Source organism: Protopterus annectens, chromosome 3.part1 (assembly GCF_019279795.1).
Source record: "Protopterus annectens isolate FY-2018-M chromosome 3.part1, PAN1.0, whole genome shotgun sequence".
Classification (NCBI taxonomy): domain Eukaryota; kingdom Metazoa; phylum Chordata; order Ceratodontiformes; family Protopteridae; genus Protopterus; species Protopterus annectens.
Window position 1 is genome coordinate 1,005,190,557 of NC_056732.1, and position 16,869 is coordinate 1,005,207,425.

Here is a 16,869-nt window from a genome sequence, read left to right on the forward strand (position 1 = left end):
GAAGTACTGAGTTGCAGCAGGTGCAAAAGTGGGCATCCTATAATAAATCTGCAGTTCGGGCAGTGATAACACGCTAGATCAGGCTGCTCTCCCAACTTCAACTTCGTTTGGCTTACTTTCAGAGTAAACTCCAGTTAAAGCAGTTTTCAAGTTACAGTAAATACTGCATGCTGTACTAGTATATCAGCATAGCCGACGAAGATGTAAATCTTGCCGTTTTATTGGTCCGGTTGTGATGCAGACTGGGAGGGAGTTAAATATATACCGGCGCAGCCGGCAGTTAAGTACAGGTTCCCCGATCAATTTGGAATTGAATGCAGGAGTGTTGAGGAATCATACCTTAATGGATTGTGTTTTTAACCAGTGTTCTTAGTAAGAAATGTTTTGTTGTGGATTAGTTCCTTGTTCTATGTAGCCAGATGCCAGCCAGAGTAGTGTTATAAACACCGGTGCCATTTCTGCGGTGGGTGTGGTTTTATTGATAATTTCTGATAGTTAAAAGGGGGAGGGGCAAGCTTATCGACTTTTAAGGGTATTTGTAGTGTTGGGTGTGCATCAGCATTTCCTATTACTGACTGTATCTTCATTAAACCCTTCAGGGCCACCTTTAGTTATTGTGGGGTCCAGTTTGTCCCATTTTTGTGAGCGCCCTCAGATGACCCTCCCACTTTGCCCTCCCTCTATGCTGGCTTCAGGACTATTTTATATTAGGTATCAGAATATATGCTGCTACTGTGTATTAAAAATTAAACAATATTTGTTTTATCACTCATTTTCTGGTTAACCTAGCCTGTTTTTTGTTTTTATGCCATGTTTATTTATTAGCTTCTATCTTGTCATAAGGGACTCCTTGATTATTCCATATCCAACATGTCCTGTATTTCCTCTCTCAACACCTGCTTAACCTGCTCAGGCACATTGTTGTTGTTGTTGTGTCTTTCGGCTTTTCCCGGTTAGGGGTAGCCACAGCGGAACTCTGGTCGGCTAATGATTGGCAGATAGATTTTTACGTGCCGAGTTGCCAGCCCTGATGCACAACCTTAAACGAAGGAACGCCCATTCACGCATGTCGCCACGCAGAAGACGCTCTAGCTGAGAATCGAACCGGACAGCGTCTTACTGTGAGGCAACAACGCTACCACAGCACCACCACCGCAGCTTACGTACCATGTCTACGCATAATTGTGTTCATTTATGCTGCATATTATTCTGATGTATACTACTCTGCATGTTTGCTCTTACATTACCACTGTTGCACTAATATTAATTGAAGTTTGTTTCTTTGGTTGTATTTCCACCATGCTGAGCCTGAAAATGATCTAAGTGGCTACATTGAATAACAAACTTTAAATAAATAAAATTACTTGACTTACAAACATTAACTTTTTATTTTTGTACACACTTTAGTAAGTTTGGGAGGTACTACAGTCAGCACTAAGCAGACCTTGCCATTAAAAAGCAGGCTTGTTTGAAACGAGAAACTTGGTAAAATCTGACTCATAACAGTCCCATGCCCAGTGTTCTCAGATGCCAGGAAGTACTGAACAAATGAGTCAGTTGGGCTGAGTTTGATGCTTGTGGGAAGACTGGGGAGGGGGGGACAAAAAGAGCACAGAAAGTTTCTAACCTCCATTATACATTCTCATCTCGTATTACTCCTTTCTTCAGAGGTTTCCAATCATCTGCAGTTTCTCTGAATGGCAGGAGTTTTTAGCCAGTTAATTTTCATACCATGTTTCAGTTAATGCTTTTCTGCAAAACTGCATAAGACTGTAGAACTTGCTCAAAGTGCTCGACAGTAATAGTAATTAATCTCAGCTTTGTCATTATAAATGACATTGCTCACACAAAACATAATTAATAATTGTTTATGAAAGTTTATTTGTGTAATTATTTGTAAATTAGATAAGTGGATTAATGCATGCAAATATTTTTTGGCCATATCACAGGTTACAAGGACAACTGTATCAGGGATAATTTTAGAGTAATCGCCAAGTATTGTTTTGGCAAGTGGGAGAAATCAGAATGCCTTATGGAAACTCGCGTGAATATAGGAAGAACATTCAAAACCCAGACAATTTGTTCAGGATTCCATGATGCACTTCCCCCTAAACTCCTCCCTATCCAGTCCAATCATTTTCGAACTTTAAGTTATTACTTGTCCCCTGTTTAGTATGCAGCTGTGAAACTGGGATTCCCTTGCAGTACATTTGTGAGCACAAACTGTTTCTCTGACCGATTTTCCATTTTCAGCCAGGTGAATCCTTTTTTATCTACCTCTGACTCCCACTCCAAACCACACACACACACACACACACACACACACACACACACACACACACACACGATGTAGCACTTCTTTGAGATTATTTTACTCCAGTCTGTAACTGCAGCAAATATTCTACTATATTGCTGAATTTGTAAAATTTTGTTGTAAGTCTTGGTGATCAAAAGTTACCTCATATCATAATATCTGACACTGTCTGAGATTGACCATTCTGCATTTTTTTCTTGTGATTGTATTCATTAGAAACCAGTTAAATAAACCCCATGTCAGCAAGAGAAGCAAATTAAAACACAGTGCCTCTGATAAAGTCTTCAAATTAAGCGTGGTTTTACTGTCTTCCAAGACAGAAACTGGAGTGCTACACAAAACCAGTAGTTAATTCAGCCAGGTTTGAGTGGAAAACCCTCTTGAGCACTCAACAACAGCAATTGACCACTACAGGACTGTGAGCAGATAACACTGAGTCATATACGAGATATGAAGCTGCACTTCCTAATAATACTAGGCTAGCCACTAATGCAGTGCTTGATGGGAAATGTATACTCCAGTAACTAGACTTGTAACTATTATGGGATCAAGGCTGCATCCATCCACCCGTCCACAGTCCGTTTTCCTATTTTGCACATGGGGTGAAGTGACAATCCTCTAGTGACAAGGTCTACACCTCTGGGTGGCTAGTCCTGCTGCAGTAGTTCTTTCACACCATATACTCATATGTGCATACACACACACACACACACACACACACACACACACACACACACACACCCCTTAGGCCAATTTAGAGTGCCCAGTCCATCTACTGCATGTCTTTGGAATGTGGGAGGAAACTGAAGCACCTGGATGAAACACACACAAACACATGGAGGGCATGCAGACTTCACACAGAAGGTACCCCAGCTGAGAATTGAATCGCGTAGCCTATTGCTGTCAGGCAACAAAGCTATCCATTGTGCTATTGTTGGAAAATTCCTTGCACTTCACTATAGTGTCTCGTGGAAATCTGTGGTTAATGCAAGGCATAATGACACTGTCATAACGTAGTGCAGGGCCCCCTGGGTGACCAGGGCCCTGTTGGCAAAATAAGTCTAAATGGCCTAAGACTGGCTCTGAATCCTGTAACAGGGATTGGAACAGTTATGGCAAGCATGTTTTTGTGAGATGGAGAGTAGAAGAAAGAGTGGGTTTACCTTTTTAAGTTGTTGAGCTTTCCAAAGATGTTTAATTATTTGGTTAACCTGTAATTGGAAACCGGAAATTCAAGTTGCATATTTTACATATTTTTATGTACTCATAGGTTCATAGGTAGGTACTAGGCTATTGGCCATAGGGCCTATATAAGCCTAGCCAAAAGGTGCCCTGGCTTTCACCACCCAAGAAAATTATTTTCCTGTGCCACTGTCGAGCAGAGCCACAGAAGTGATCCCTGGGGTGAATTTCATATCCCATCCAATCATCAAGATTTTTCTTGAAGAGTGCTAATGAGGAACTTTGTTTGATATAGATAGGTAGTTTGTTCCAGAGTATGGGAAGTCTGTGGGACAGGAATCTGTCCCTCCAGCATGTTCTGTTTATTATGGTGACAAGGTTTAGGTCCCTAGAGCATGTAGCTCGGAGGGATTGGGATTTCTTTAAGTGGAGCATGTCCAAAAGCTCTGGGTTTGACATAGCTTTGTGTGTTAGGCAGAGTTCGCCTCTGAGTAGGCGATATGCGACAGAGTAAAGCTGCAGTTGTTTGAGATGGTCTGCGTAGGGCATCTGTTTGAGGCTGGTAATCCTCTTTGTGAGGTATTTCTGCGGCCTTTCCAGTTGTTGTAGATGTCTTGTGAGGCACATACCAAAAGGGGCGTTCTACTCTATAATGGGTCTAATGAGTGACTAGTAGAGGGGAACAATGACCTCTTTTTTCCTGGATGAGAAATCTTTTGTGATGAGTTGTGTCATGTAAAAGGATTTTCTGACTACTGTGGCAATGTGATTATCAAAGGAGAGACTACTGTTCACCTGTGTCCCAAGGTCTCTTATCACACTTTCGGTGTTAAGTAGACTACCGCCTATGTGGTAGTTCGTGGGTACAGAGTTTTTACCAAAAGGGATGACAATGAACTTTTTGGCATTGAGCTTGTGGCCATGTCTTTGACACCAGGCATCTGTCTCAGCGAGGCCCTTTTGTAGGATGTCCACATCTTTTGGAGCTTTGATTATGGCTCCTAGTTTGCAGTCATCTGCGAACTTCATTAGCCAAAGACCTTCTCTGTTAGCCTGTACTTCAGAGAAGTAGATACTAAACGGGAGAGGACCCAGGACTGAACCCTGTGGTACTCCACTTGTCACTGGTCTGAAATTGTATTTGGAGTCTGCTACTTTCACAGTGTGGGTTCTGTCAGTGAGCCAGTTGGCAACCCGTCTTGTGACATAGGGATTTATACCTAGTTTAGTGAGTTTATCTATAATTCCAGAGTGGGGGATGGTGTCGAAAGCCTTGGCGAGATCTAGATAGGCTGTGTGAACCACCTTACCCTCATCTACGGCTTTGGTGACCGCTTCAGAGAAGTCTATCAGGTTTAGGAGACATGATCTGCCTTTTACAAACCCAAACTGGGTGGGGTACAGAGTTTGAAGATTACCAATGTCATTGTTTATAAGTTCCATGATGATACGTTCCATAGCCTTGCAGACCAGGCTCGTCAAGCTAATGGGGTGGTAGTTTCTGGGGTCCGTGGTGGCTCCCCCTTTGTGGAGTGGGATAACCATCGCTGTGCACCATTCAGTGGCCACGTAGTTTGTTCTATAGTTCATGTAGAACGTAGCCTGGGATGTTGTCAGGACCCATGGATGCTGTGTTCTTGGCTTTGGAGACTGTGTTTTTTTTTTACCTGTGTAGCCGTGATTACAGGAACTTTGCATTCTTCCGGTATAGAAATGGGCCCTTTAGGGGATGAGAGGGGGGTAAAGTTAGCACTGAACCTATCTGCCAGGATGTTGGCAATATCAGTTGGTTCTGTATATTTGGTGTCATTGTGCTGTAACTCAGAGCAGATCTGAGTGTTACCATTGAGATTCTTGACATAGCTATAGACTGCTTTGTGGTTGTCTGTAGAGTCAGTGGCGATTTTGTTTTCGTAACTAGCTTTGGAGGATTTTATGAGGGATCTCAGCTCCTTACTGAGTCTGACCAGGGAGTTCCTCCAATCATGGGATTTTACTTTTTTTTTTTTTTTTTTTTTGCAACAGTTTCTTTCTTCTTTTGTAGAGTTTGTTTATGGCAGGGGACCACCAGATTGGCTTCCTTTTTTTGGCGGATAGCATCTTGGTTCTGTTAGGGATTGCACGATCCATGCACTCGTTTAAGTGCTTATAAAGTGCATTTGTGTAGGATTCAGCAGTTATACCTCTATTGTCTGTCAGCATGGGTGTCGTGAAGTTTGCCACTTCTGTCTTATGAAGTGTGAAGTTGGCTTTGGAGAAATGTTTTACGGTGGTTTCCCTAATGGGGGGTGGGATGTGGATGTCTAAGGTGCTTAGCTTGTGGTCAGATCTGACCAATGGTGTGGAGCACCGGTTGCCTATGTTGGCAATAACCAGGTCTAGGATATTGCTGCCCCTGGTGGGGGTGTGGATAGGTTGATCCAAGGCATTGGAATTTATGAATTCCAGAAAACGTTGAGTACAAGAGTTGGTACATGAGTAGGTTTCCCAGTCAATGGTGGGGTAGTAGAAATCGCCCATTATTAGGGTGTTAGGTTGTACCCTAATATTTTCCAGTGCATCAAGAAATGAGGAGTGAGAATCCTGGGGCATGGTGGGGGATCTGTAGCAAACTACAGTTTGGATTGCGGTCTTGCCCAGAGTTAGTTGCACTTGGATAATCTCAGATGCATTATGCTGAGCAACTAGCTTGGAGGTGTGGATATCCTTAATGAATATGGACACGCCTCCGCCTTTATTGTTTCGGTCCAGGTTAGGTGGCCAAAGGGTGTGGTATGAATTATAGCCTGGTAATGCAGGGGTACTCTCTGGAGCTTTGTACCAGGTTTCTGTCACTGCACAGATGTTGATGTTCTCCATTTTAAGGAGTGCCTCGAGTGAGTGCATTTTGAGGTTTAGACTTCTGGCATTGAGTAGCAGTACCCTCAGATTTTGCTTGCTTGTACCTGTTACGGTGGTGAATTTGTCATTTGAACCTTGCCTAAAAAAGGCATTATAGGGGTGGCTAGTGCCTTAGCCAGTATCCAGAATCCCAGGGGTGACAGGTGCAGGCCATCTCTGGCAAAGCATTGTGGTTTGTCGATCATGTCATCCCAGGCAGACAAATACTGGATCCCCTTAGAATGACACCAGAAGCTTAGCTAATTGTTGAAGTCAATCTTTGTCCTTGTATTATGGTATCATTCTGAGTGATGGCAGGATGCTACTCAGGGCTAGGGTCATACTTGCCTGGGCTACAAGATCGGACAGCTCCTCCATGTGCCTTTTCATGTAGTCCAGGGACGTACGTCTCAGGTCATTCACACCAACATGGGCAATGACAGTCATATTTGTACTTGTTGTAGAGTGACCTGAGTGCATGCGTTATGTGGCGGATCCTGGCACCCGACAGGCAGCTGAGAGTAACTTTCTCCTTGTTTAGCCTGGTGAGTGGAACATCCATGTGTGTGACTATAGGGTCACCTATAATTAGAGTGTTGTGTACGTTGTTATGCCTTATGGGCTGTGGTTGAGTGGCACACTGAGTTTGTGGGATATGTGTCGTTTGGGTTGTGTTGGGGGGTGGAAGTTGCTTGTGTTTCTGCTTTGCAGGTCCCTGTTACTTGGGCAGGTTTTTACTGAGAGCCTCCACGAATGTAGGTGTGTGTTTTGTGTTTCTATGTGTGTGTTTTGGAGGTGTAGGTTTTGAAGGACTATGTGATGAGTATGGTGTGGTGCAAGTGGGTACCTTCTCCTCTTGACTGTCTAATCCAGTCTTGGGTGACGAGAGCTTTGCTTCCATTTTGGCTATATAAGTGCATCTTTCACAGGTTGTAGTGTTGGGTGGTAGGAGGAGAGGGTTGTCTGTGTACATGAGGCAATTGCTGCATTGACCCAAGATGCCCAGATTCATCAGGTAGACAGGAGAAAACATTGGGAGCTGACCCTTAGACATGCCTGGATAGGTGCTTATTTGTCAAGTACTAGAAACTGTTTTCCTCTAGACAAGTGAGGAAAGTTGAGTGCTGTAGTAATTTGTAGCTTGTTCAGAACTTGTTGTAAGCAGTAAATAAGTGCTGAGCTCAAAGAAACAGACTTGAGTTCTGAAACTAAAAAACTGGCTAGTTCTAAGAAACAGAATTAAGCTAGAAGGCTTCCCTCCAACACAGAAAGGCTTGGGAGCTCAGAAGCCCACAAACGGTCCTGGACACAGCAAATCTGTATCCAGATTAGACTACCCACAGGAAAGGCAGGAAACAAGCTTAGAATTTTTTTTTTGTTTTGTTTTATGTGGAAAGAGAGAAAGGGGGAGCGTCAGGAAACAAGCTTAGAATTTTTTTTTGTTTTGTTTTATGTGGAAAGAGAGAAAGGGGGAGCAGAAACTAAGTGGATTGGCCTTCTCAAATGTTCTCCCTGTATTAGGTAGAGTGAGGTAATAACACTAGACTGGGAGGAGTGTCCTGGATCAAATTTACAGTAGGGGCTGGCAACTGCAAAGCCACCAACTGTAATAACAGCATACAAACAGGGAGGGTGGGAAACAAACTGCAGAAATGTTTCTCACATTAGAAAAGCAGTAGTGAGCCTTTAAATGAAAGTTTTAAACAGATAAAGGAGCCTCTAGAGAAAGCTTTTAACTGCAAACAAGTTATATGACACTCTCTTTGGCAGGAGATCAGAATCAAACAACCCAAACAGATGCTTAATAAAAGTGGACAATTTCCAGTTAATACCTCACACACAGTGAAACTAGCTAGAAAAGTATGCAGTAGACAAAGTGCTATAAATAACTCAATAAAATAAGCAAAAAAACAGGATACTTAATGTTCTATATTATAGATCCGTGTTTGCTCAGTGTCCTTCCTTCGATTAGCTCAGTGTGAAATGGCAGAAACACTCACAAACTTAACTTCTTAGCTAACAGAAAGTTGAAACCTGAGACAACTTTAAAAAAAAAAGCTCAAAAGAACCAATGAGGTGCTCACTCTTAGCTGTAGTCCAGGTGACCCCAGTCAGCCAATGACCATAAACAATCCCCTCTCAGTGAAATGTCTAATGGCTTTGGCTAAACCAAGATGTCCTTGAACATATGCTCAGACACACAGCCTCCACAAACACTAGGCCCAAACACAAGCCTGAGTATGGACGATGCTACAAATACCCACACTACTTGGGTAGAAACAAACTGCAGAAATGTTTATCGCAGCAGAAAAACAGCAGTGAGCCTTTAAATGAAAGTTTTAAACTGATAAAGGAGCCTCTAGAGAAAGCTTTTAACTGCAAACAAGTTATATGACACTCTCCTTGGCAGGAGATCAGAATCAAACAACCCAAACAGATGCTTAATAAAAGTAGACAATTTCCAGTTAATACCTCACACACAGTGAAACTAGCTAGAAAAGTATGCAGTAGACAAAGTGCTATAAATAACTCGAAAAAATAAGCAAAAAAAAAACAGGATACTTAATATTATATATTATAGATCCGAGTTTGCTCAGTGTCCTTCCTTCGATTAGCTCAATGTGAAATGAGTTGTTGTTAAGACTGCATGTTTGTTACAAAAAGAAGCTTGTTAGCTAATTCTGTGGATGGTGAAGTTAGACCAGTTAAACATCCACCATGACTAATAAGAAGATTAGTTTTTCCGATTGTTCTAAAGTAGTGGCAATACACACACACACACACACACACACACACACACACACACACACACACACACACACCAGCAAAGTCGCAAAGAAGTCCAACGATAAAAATGTACCAAAAAGGGGTTGTAATTACTTTTGCATCAAGAGGGTTTGTCTCTTCAAATTCAAGCCTTTTTTGTGATTGGTTTATTTTGTATTGCAGATTGCTGGGTAACATTTTTATGGTGTTGGTACTAACATTACCTAGTCCTGAAGAAGTCCCATTTTTTCCGGACAAAAGCACTTAACTGTTTTACTGTAGCTTTGTTGGATTTAATAAATGTTTGGTTTCATCCATTGCCTTTTTGCTACATTTTTATTGTCTGACCTCTTTGTGACTTTGCTGCTGTCTGTGTGTTGCTGCTACTTCAGAACAGTAGAAGATTATTTTTTTCCATATTAGTTGAGCATTAGCTACTACTATTCATGCTTGTATATATACATGCCTCCCTGTCTAAAGTATGTTTGACCGCGGCATACAAGAACCTAGATTGTAGTATTGCATTGATATTTTGTTTTCTATCTCTTTATGTGCATGTGTGCATTTCTGTTTGTATGCATGTATTTATGCATATATTTGCGGAAGTTAATGACTTTATATAGAAGCTTATTCCATAATCTTGGATGGTATTATGTAATACATTTGCTGTTTTTTCCCCCCTGTTTTGATATATATTTTTTTACTTTTAGTATTGGTGTCCCAATCTTGTTATTTTCTCCACCAGTGCATTCAGCAATGGCTACTTGTAGTTATTAAAGGAACACTTGCAAATCAGTCTCTTCTGCTCGTTAACAAGCAGTGTTAAAATAACTGGTTTGTTTGCTGTTTAAAACATTCTTTAGTCTCCTTGCTGTTTTTCTGTTGTTTAAAATGTTTTCTTAGTGTCTCACTGCTATTTTTCTGCTGTGTTAAACATTCTCTAGTGTAGCTAGTAGCTGTAGCATAGTCCAGATACAGGTTTGCTGCATCTGGGTTTGTTCATAGTAGCTGGCTGTTCTGAGTGCGTTTTGCAGGCTATCTTTGATTGGAAAGGGCCCTTCTGCACTCTAGTGAGGGAAATGTGCTGATTGGAGCCTTTCTGGTGAAGGGTGGTTGGTCTAGGTCTTGGAGCAAGCATTCTCATTGGTTCTTTTGAACCTTTTTAAACTTTTTAACTTCTGGTATTTAAGCCCTGCATTTGACCAGGTTTCTACTTGTTTGTGCATCACACAGCACTGCTCACTGCCGCGCAATTGTGCGCCATAGCTGGACAGAGAAATTCAACAACTTTTCCTTAGATACAGCTGTAGCAGTTTATTGTAGTCCTCATCCTTAGTACTTTTCCAGTTTAAGAAATACTGCTAGTGAGCCGTGACTTATTAAACCACCAGCAAACCCCACCCCTGGCAGAAATATCCATCCACTGAGCACCTCTTTTTGATCAGTATTGAAAAGTCCCCCCCCTTTGTGATGACAATTCTTCAACATTCAGCATTATCGACAGTTGGGCTACCCTTGTTTCTCCTGCCAGCCTTGTTGACTTGGGTTTCCAGAGGCAGTGTAGCAATTGCCTCATGTACACTGACAACCCTCTATTAATAACTCACTATAGTGCATAGTACGAGAGATGTACTGTATGTACACCAAGAATCTTGAATACTTGCTCTTTTACACACGAAGCAGCAACACTGAAGAGGTTGTCAACCCAGCCACCACTACTTATGCACATTGTACCACTACTCATACACATAGTACACATCAAACACAAAAATCAACACACTCGAAGGTTCTCCCAAAAAACTTACTGAAACACCAGAGACCTCCAAAACATAAGACTGCTACATCTAACACTGTTCCCACAGCACCCATGACACATACCAGTGTCTCACCTACCAAGCCCGTAAGGTGTAAAAAAAAAAAAAAAAAATACAAATTTACAAATTTTCTTGTCACTGGAGACATACGGATGTCCTATTCACCATGTTGGACGAGGAGAAAGTCATGGTCAGCTGCTTATCCAGTGCACTTGGGTCTCTCAGCAACAAGTACCATTATGACTCTGTCGTAGTTCATATTGGAGTGAACAACCTGAGACGTACCTCCCTGGACTATAGGGAGACATGATTGAGCTGTCCCAGGCAGGTATGTCTCTAGCTTTGAGTGGCATACTACTCTCTCCTAGAATGATGCCACAGTATAAGCAAAAAATTTTAGCTTTTGGTGTCATTCAAAGGGGATCCAGTTAGGCCGCGATGGTGCAGCGGTTAGTGTTGTTGCCTCACAGCAAGAGGTTCTCCCGTTCGATTCTCAGCTGGAGTACCTTCTGTGTGGAGTCATCATGTCCTCCCCATGGTCGAGTGATGTTAAAGACATGCAGGTAGGTGTGTCCGTGAATGGGCATGCCTTCTTTGAAGGTTGGGCGTCGGGCTGGCAACTCGGCACCGTAAAAAATCCACTGCCAATCATTAGCGGACAGGAGTTCCACTGTGGCGACCCCTAACCGGGAAAAGCCGAAAGATGAAGGGGATCCAGTTCCTGTCAGCCTGGGAAGTCATGGTCAACATACCTCCCTGTTTTGCCAGAGACGGTTTGCACCTGGCACCTTTAGGCTGCTGGCAAAAGTCCTTTGCCTCCCCCATAGTGCATTTTTTAGGCAAGGGCTCGAAAACAGACTTAGCAACGTGGAATTTGCCAATCATAGGAAAATAAGGGTCATGCTGCTAAACGCTAGGAGCTTAAACTAAAAACTGCACACCCTGGAAGCACTTCTGTCACTGGAAGGTTTAGATGTCTGTGCAGTTACAGAAACCTGGTTCAAGGCCTCAGAGAGTACCCCGGCCTTGCAAGTCTACAATGCCTTCCATACCTTGAGACCACAAAATTAATGTGTGAGAGCCAAAGGAGGAGGTGTTGCTCTCTATATTAGAGGTAAACTCACCCCCCATCTAGTTACACTGGACAACTCCATGGAGTTACTACAAGTTCAGGTTACGGTGGGTGAGATAAGTCATAGCCAGTTATAGATCACCCTCAGTGGGTCATGACACACATGAAGCCTACCTGACCAAACTGGAGACAATCTAGATATTACTGAACACTGTGGTTATGGGGAATTTCAGTTATCCCATCAAATGGGAAACGTACACTAGCCCTAACCCACTAGCACAAAAGTTCCTCGACTTTAACTTAAATGCCCTGGAGCAAATTTTTCATACCCCCATCAAAAGGAACAAGCATACTATATCTGGTCCTTGCTAACGTGTCAAACAGATGCACTACTGCAACTGTCAGACCCTCATTAGTTAAATTTGACCACAAATCGGTCACCTTCGAACTGGCAGTAACACCGGAACTCACAAAGGGCAAAGTAAGACTAAAACTTCATCAAGGCAAACTGTACCCTCCTAGGGGGAAGGTATAAATGCATTCCAAGCCCCACCCCCAGCTGGAAGTGGTAACTACACCAAAGCTTACACTAAAGCCCTGTACAATCACTTACATAAGTGTATAGGCTTGGCTGTACCAGAAATAATCAAATCCAGAGCCCCAAGTAAAAACAAGCCACCATGGTGGACATCCAGCATCAAGAAACTTTACAACAAATTCAAAACGTTGCTGTCCAAGAAAATAAAGGAGAGGCAGCAACAAAGGAAAAGCACCCTCCTTAACCTCAACAGGCAAATAAGACAACATGTCAAATCCTCTAAGGGCATCTTTGAGAAAAACTTAGGAACCACAGCCAAGGGTAACCATGAAGCCTTTTACAGCTATGTAGTAGTCTAAAAGGTAGGACCCAAGCATGTGCTGAACTAGTGGTTAATAGTATTACACACACTGACCCCACAGAGATAGCTAACCTGTTAGCTGATAGGTTTGGCAAAAAATAAGACATGCTGGAGGGACAGATTGTCTCCCAGCGACTGCTGCATTGTTGGAATAGGCTACCAGTCCATGTGAAACAGAGCACCTCTGTGACACTGTTCAAAAGTAACCTGGACAAGTGGATGGGGCACCGTAAATTCTTACCTTGGATGGCGTCCACAACCCTCCTGGACATGGGCAGTCATTACTAAATGGAATCCTGGGTATTGACTAGGGTATCTATGGTATTACATTGTGATGAAACAGCTAGGCTTGTAATGACCTCCGGGTCGATAGTGTAGTTAACTCCCATAATCCCATGATCCTATGACACACTTTGCAGGCAGCATAGTTTGCTAGTTATGCTGTTTAAAACATCAGTGTTAGGGTTCAGATAAGTTGAGACCACCTCCATGCAAATTGTGAGACATCAGAAGATGTATGTATTACTTGGGGGTGGGGTTGCAACACTCACAACACTCAGACCTCATAAAATCCTGTAGTAAATATGGAGCCATTCACAAAGGGGAAGCATGCATCGGAGTTGTGCTTGATTGCTACAAGTCACAAACTCTTAACAGGCTGAAGTCACTTTTAAATAAGCTTTAAGAAATAGTACATAATGACACTTCCTTAAATTGTTCTGAACAGTTCAAGTTTTCCAGAAATGTGATTTGTCTGGTAAGGAGCTGTTCATTTTCATCTTGATTCGGGTGTCTTGTTTGAATTCAAAGAAAAGACACAATGTTGGATTCAGGAGTGGGTAGGATCAGTGCGATATAAAGTAAAACAATGATTGCCATGAAGTAACTAAGCATGCATTTATAAGATGGGCTATAGAGTATGCTTTCTTTGATTTTGTTAGAAACTTGTCAGTGTTCAAATTATTTGTCACCTCCCCCAGATGTTAACAGTGGTATCATTTTTAAATGGTGCAACCATTTGTGTTATAGTCATAATGTATACTTTTTTCTGATTTTTATAAAGGTGAGGTCATCACCTTTTCACCAGGTATGCATTTTTGTAAATAATCTTGATTAATTTCAACATTTTTCACTGAATTACTTGGGTTACACACTTAGTTATTAGTAGATCTCTTTACTGAGAGCACATATCTGACATTATTATTCAAAAGAATAATCCAAAAATTGCCATGTGGCCAAACTCTGTTGCCAGCTGCTCTCAGACAAACTCAAACTGAAAACCGTTTTAATAAGTCTCCGTACTCGTCCCCTTAATTCTGTGCCTCTGTTCTTTCTCTCCTGCTTAATCACTTGCTCCTCCGCTGTTTCCTTCGTTCAAACCACAGATCTTCTCCTCTCATCAGTAACTAGAAGTTTGCTCTATTCATAACTGTTGATGTCAATCCTTGACCTGTTCTTTTTTGTAACCTTGATCAGGCAGATTAATAATGTGTTTTTCCTTTAACTCACTTTTATACTCAGTCCTCAAAATTGTTTCACATTTTAGTATGCTTATCTGTCAACATTTTACTCTTTATCTCTCTGTTCTCCTGTTCCTATTCTTCTAGAACTGGCACTGGCACACCATAACTGTTTTCTCTACTGCAACCCCCCTTTTTAATTCTCTGACAACTGCTACTTGTTACACTTAGCTAGACACCTAGTTTAGGTTGGATCTGTAATCACTGTATTTTAAATATTGTTTGTATTCACAAAGGGTCTGCTTTAATTTCTTTGTATCTTTTCTCTCACCAAGTGTGTTTTTAGAGATTTTCTCCTCAGGCCTTCGCTGAAAAGGGGGAGCGCATGACTCAGGCAGACAGCCACGGTAACCAAATGCAAATAAAGTAGTAGCTCAGGTACCAGATAGAAGACATCAGGGTGGTGGATTATCTGTGTTTTCTGTTGTTTAACCAGTGTTTTTTTTTTAAACATTTTAAAGCTAACATACAGTTCTTTTTCTTATTGTGGAATAATGTTGAATTAGCAAGGTCAAGCTAAGCAGCGTGTACCCTTGAGTCTTCGTAAACTGTAGTTGTTACCTCATCAGAGAATTAAGGAAGCTTCAGAAGGCAACATTTCCCTTAAAACCCTGATAGTTCTAAAAATAGTCCTCATCAGACCCATCATAAAGTATAATGTTCCCTTTGGTATGTACCTGACCAGACACATGCAGCAACTGGAATGGCCACATAGGTCCCTTACAAAACGAATACAGGGAGTAAAGCCCTATGTCTTTTCTCAGTATCATACAGAGTTCTGAGAGATGATCTTTGTCTGGCATACAAGGCATCCCTGGACCCTGTTTGAACCTTTTGCACATCTGCAACACAAACGGTATCAGAACTACAAAATTTAAAAGACCTGAATTTTTCTTGTGACATAAGTAGGACATGTTGGAGGTACAGATATGTTTCTCAGAGAATTCCCTTTCTCTGGAACAAGCTTGCCATCCATGTGAAGCAGAGTTCCTCCCTTTCCTATTTAAGCGCAGCTTGGAACAACGTATGAGTAGTCAGAAATTCACCCCTGGTGTGGCTGCTATGTCTCTGATGGACAGAGGCATTCAGTAAATCATTCCCTGTGTAAACCAAATTTGTGGGTCACATTTGGATTACACAGCCAAACTTATAAGGGCCGGGCCTTAATGGTTGTTAGCCTTGTATACACCTATAAAGACTCTTGTATCTTCTAGAGGTAAGTACTAAGCATGCTGATGGGCCAAAAAGTACTTTGGGCTGATGTGACTCCCCCTTCCCCTTTTGAGAAAATGTTATGTAATATATTTACTTTTTTATTTTTGTTGTATTGATATATTTTACTTATAGTATTGGTTTCCCAGCCTTATGTTAATTTCTCCACTAGTGCATTCAGCAGTGGCTACTTGTAGTGATCAAAGCTACACACCTTGCAAGCAGCATAGTTTACTAGTTACGCTGTTTGAAGCATCAGTGTTAGGGTTCAGCTAAGTTGGGCCCATTTCTCTGCAAATTGTGAGACCTCAGAGGATGTATCCTTCTACATCTATCATCATAGATCTGAGAGGTATCCACATGCTAACATTTTGTTTAACAAAGATTGATAGAGGTTTGTTAGATTTTTCTTGATTTTGCATAAGAAGTGGCCAGGCAGGTTGACTAGTATAATGGAACTTGAATGTTTAATTCTGTGGCAGCAACTGTCATGTTTATGGTTATATAAGGGGCATTTTTCCTTGTACTGTCACTTATGTCTTTGCTGATTATGAATTTAACAGAGATTTTCTGCTAATAGTTTGCTGTATCCTGCGACTAGGTGGTCATTGTTTGTTAATGACCTTTGCATTCACAATTCTTCAGTTTCTGATGTAATTAAAACATCTTAGTGCTGATTTTAGCATTTAAGATCAATCTGCATCTGTATTTGTGTTTTGAAGATTTGAAAAGGTAAGCAGTAGTTTCTGTAGTTAGTATAGTTTTTATGATTAGTGTATTTTTAAAAGTAAGCCAAGTAATTGCTTTTTGCTGTACATTATCTTTAATTTATGATTCCACCAAATGTGTTTTACTTTGCCTTTCTTATTGTATATATAAATGTAGAAGTTAGTAGTGCCAGATAATTCATTGAGAATGTCCCAAAGATATGTATTTGGTTCTTTGAGAAGAGTATCCCAGTCAGTATTATTTGTGCCATTTGTTGCATCATAGTTTTCATTGCTAATTGCTAAAAGTGTAGGAATAGTAAATAGTTTAGTTTAGTTTAACCTGTGAGGGCAAAACAAGTAAATGGAAGCTTTACGGAGTAATAATTCATTAAAAGTTATGCACCGGAGTGTTAAATTTATGTCAAGGGCAACTGTGGGCTGTGTAATGGAAGTTCCATCATTGAAGTTTTGTATAGTGATCATGTATTGGCAAGACAGCT

The 16,869-nt window shown here is 41.4% G+C and overlaps 1 protein-coding gene across 2 annotated transcripts in view; it reads left to right on the forward strand.

The window, feature by feature from the left end:
* Positions 1-16,869, forward strand: part of ARFGEF1 (ADP ribosylation factor guanine nucleotide exchange factor 1) — a 4,299,619-nt gene that overhangs the window by 1,857 nt on the left and 4,280,893 nt on the right. The gene's annotated exons all lie outside the window — the stretch shown is intronic.